The sequence below is a fragment of the Pteropus alecto genome, unplaced genomic scaffold (assembly GCF_000325575.1).
Source record: "Pteropus alecto unplaced genomic scaffold, ASM32557v1 scaffold146, whole genome shotgun sequence".
NCBI classification, from domain to species: Eukaryota; Metazoa; Chordata; class Mammalia; order Chiroptera; family Pteropodidae; genus Pteropus; species Pteropus alecto.
In genome coordinates, this window is record NW_006442107.1 from 27,966,809 (window position 1) to 27,970,960 (window position 4,152).

A 4,152-nucleotide genomic window follows, 5' to 3' on the forward strand; every position below is an offset into this window, starting at 1 on the left:
GTTCAGCAGAATTGGAAATTAACCCCGATCCAGCCAATTCTTTCTTGTGTCTTTAGGCAAGGTAATTTGTTTCCTCAGCAATATAATAGAGATCTTCACAAGATTATCGAGAGCATTAAGTATTAAATGCATGAAAGTTGTGGGACACATAGTAGACTTTTACGAAAGGCTAATCTGCATCCATTACATATGAGTACATTTAAGTGGTCCCATTAGTGTTCAGTCATGTTGATGTTATTGTTTACATGCTCTTTCTGTTGTACTTGTTGACGTGGGCTTTTTCTTGTATTTATTGCATATGTTTATGGAAACTAAGAGCTCTTTTCTTTCTTTTCAATAATTAAAAAATGAATTTTAGAACTGTAAACTTCTAGTGACCTGGACGTTCAGTCACACTTTTGGTAGTAATGATAAAAAAAGTTTTTCATAATTAATGAGAAACAGATAACTTCATACACTCTCTATATAGTTTTGTTCGGTCTTAGAAACTCTAGTTCCCTAATTGTAGTTTGAAGAACACTCAGGAAAGAAAGTACCCCAGTTGAATGTGGAGGGTGAAAATGCTGAGGCAAATACAAAGTTTATACATCTCTAATTGTATTTTGAATGTGCTAAAAAAATTTTTTTTTGAGAAATAGTAAAATGATGTTATTTCAGAGAGTACCAAAATGTGAATTTTCCAACCTAATGACTCAGTTTCAGAGTCTGAATTATTTATTAGTTTTATTGAAAGGGGATAAAACTTAAGATTCAAGATGGAGGAATGACAAATTTATGTGATCTTCTTCCTGAGACCTCATTAAAATGATAGTAAAAAGATAGAAAGGCATACTCAAGGAGCAATCAAGAGACAAGGAAGGGGCCATCTGTAATCTAAATCTTTCAATAAATTTCTGGAAGACAGAGAAGAAAGTGGTAACTAGAGAAACAGTGCTGGCAATTCCAGCCAGAAGGAATCATGGAGAAGCCATACCTGATAAGGATACCAATTTGTCTGCAGATCTCGACATGCCAGAAGTCAGAAAATTCACTTCCCATACATCTTTTCTTAGGAAGTTACTTGGCAATACAAAGAAATAAACTAAGGAAAAGACACTGGCATCCAGGAAACAGTGGTTTTAAATGAGGTAAGCTTCCTGCAAACAACAAGAAAATCAATTCAATGTGGCATAAATAATAAGAAATATATTATCTGACATAACAAGGACCCTATAAATCAGGGAAGCTTTGGGATTGACTGGTTCATGCAGTGGTTCTGGATCTTCATCAAGCATATAGGTTCTTTCCATCTATCTGCCATCTTTACTTTGTAAGCTTTGTCCAAAGGCTGGCTCCCCTCATTGTAGCAAGATGCTCACTGCTTTTTCAGAGTTTACATTCAACATGACCCAACCCCGAAGAAGATATTATGTCTCTCTTAGATAGATGAAAACCTTCCCAGAAGTTCTCAGCAGACATCTTCTCCTGTCTCATCGGCTAAAATTGTGTCATGTGCACCTTTAAACAGTTGCTGGAAAGGGAAATGGAACCAATGTAGCAGAGATTGTTAATTGCCCCCTCAATATTCATTCTCTTCTTCCTTCCTTTGTGCAGTAGAACTCCCCTGAATTTTAACTGGATACATAATCACTAAGTCACCTTTCCCAGCCTCCCTTGCACCTAGGTGTAGCCATATGACTAAATTCTGGCCAATAGGATGTGCCTAGAAATAATGTGGGAAATATCTGGATTATTTCTTTAAAAGAAGTTGTGTGTTCTTTACTGCCTCATGTCCTCACTTCTGCTAGAATGAAGGTTTGGTGGTAGTGAGCCAGCTTCAAACATGAAGATATGGGTAATTCCTAAGGCGTTGTCAGAGCAACAGGTAGAAGGAAACTGGGACACAGGACATTCTCATGAAGCAGAGCCACCCTACTCTCTTACACTCTTACTAGTTTTGAATTTTATGCGACAGAGAAATTAACTTCTGCCCATTTATTTTGATCACTGTTAAAGCAGCCAGAGCAATATCTTAATTACTGCAATGGCCATACTTCACTTACACCAGTGTTTCCCAAAGTATGGTCCACAAACTGGTAGAATCAGCATCACCTAGAAGCGTGTTTGAAATGCAAATTCTTGGGCCTCACCAAGACCTACTGAGTCAGAATATTTGTGAATATTACCCAGCAATCTATGCTTTAACAAACCTTCCAGGTCATTCTGACGCATATGCAGGTTTGAGAGACACCGATTAAGCCATGCTGGATCCACTCTCTACAGCTAAAGATGGAGCTGACCTACCCTGGATATTTATGGCTATGTGGAAGAGGGCTGACACCTGAAAATATCGGGGTCCAATTTAGTTAGGTTTTATCAGATGTGGTTGGGATGGATGCTAGGGAGGCAACCAAAAATATCTGCCATTGTTATAATACGATAAACACAGTTAACTGATTTTCAACTCCAGAATTAACTGAAAGCTTTACTTATAGTTTTGAGCAGAATGTAAAGGTCATGGTCGTTGACAATATGAAAGTACAGATGACAGACTAAGTGCAGGCATACCTTGGAGATATAGAGGGGTCAGTTCCAGACCATGGCAATAAAGCAAATATCAAAATAAAGTGAGTCACACAAATTTTTTGGTTTCCCAGTGCATATAAAAATTACGTTTACACTATAGTAGTCTATTAAGTGTGCAATAATAGCATTATGTCTAAATAAATAATATACTTTAATTTTTTAAAAACTTTATTGCTAAAAAATGCTAACCATCAGCTATCTGAGCCTTCAGTGAATCATAATCTTTTTTGCTGGTGGAGAGCCTTGTAAAAACTGACATATCCGTAAAGCACACTAAAATAAGGTATGCCTGTAGTGGAAACCAAGAGGAGAGGTGAAGGAAAATGGAGAGAAAAGAGATAATGTCAATAACTACCATAATAAAAAATGAAGGTGCTAATTTAAAATTATAAAAATAACCAAGAGAAGAACTCAAAATGAAAACATAACTCTTGTTGGAAAAGAGGCTGGGGGAGGTAGAGATGAGCTAAATCTACATCTTTCATAATAGAAAGTCCATAGATAATTTCAGAAAATCCTACATCAAGAAATAGCAATGTTAGGGTATTATTTAAAGACATGAGGCAATCACCATAACCAGATATAACTAAAACAGTTAAAAAGAATTTTCCCTCATGCAGCAGAGACTGCTTTTCATTATTAGCCCTTCTCTATAATTTTATTATTATTTTTAACTTAGAGAATGAATTTCTATGACAAAACATTTTAAAATTATATTTTTAGAGAGGATATATACAAAGCGGGACAGAATCCTTCATCAAAGAGTTTCTTTGTAAAACTGCTTTGTACCAGAATGTGTATAGAGCCCCAAATAAACCTGTCTTGTGAGGCAGCTTTAAAAACTGTTAGATTAGGACAGGATTTCTGACAAAAGCGCCTCTCCTGGCATCATCTTTTAGGCAGCTGTAAGGAGGCACTTGTGGCTGCAGGGAAGGGAACCAGCTTGGAGTGGTCTGTTGACAGTATTGCTGTTGTCACATTTGTAGAATTCCCACTCTTGACCGCCCCTGCATTCTCATTTAGACACGATGCACTCAGCTTTAATGGGTAAGGGATGTTTTCACCAGGAGAATTATCCTCATTAGCCTCTCAGTTCTGACGAGACAGCTGAATGTTTTGCAGCAAGTCATAATATGTCAATAATTGATTGGCCCTAGAGCACTTGTCCAGGCAGGAATGGTAGTATATATTAAGAGGGTAAATTAAACCATGTATATGTTTTTAAATTTAGCTAGTGTATTTCCTCCCACCATACTGTCATTTTTGTGATTTACTCTGTACCCAAAATTACTTGTCCTACAAACTGATGTCAGGCTCTCTGTTTTCAGCACCAAATAATTATGGCTGGAAAAGGGGGAGATTGAAGTGGTTTGGGAGTAGTGTGCATAGGGCAGTGTTTTTCAGATTGTTTTCGGTGGAGCCCTGCAGGGCTGCAGAGACACCTTCATGGAGGCACTCTGGGAGTGGGAGGGAGTGGCCAGCACTCTGGATCCCATCTCCCTCTCTCTTGAATCAGTTGTGATCCTTCCTGTCTTATATTTCGGAGGGTGGGGAGAAGGTTTTAGAACTAACTCCCTGAAAACCACC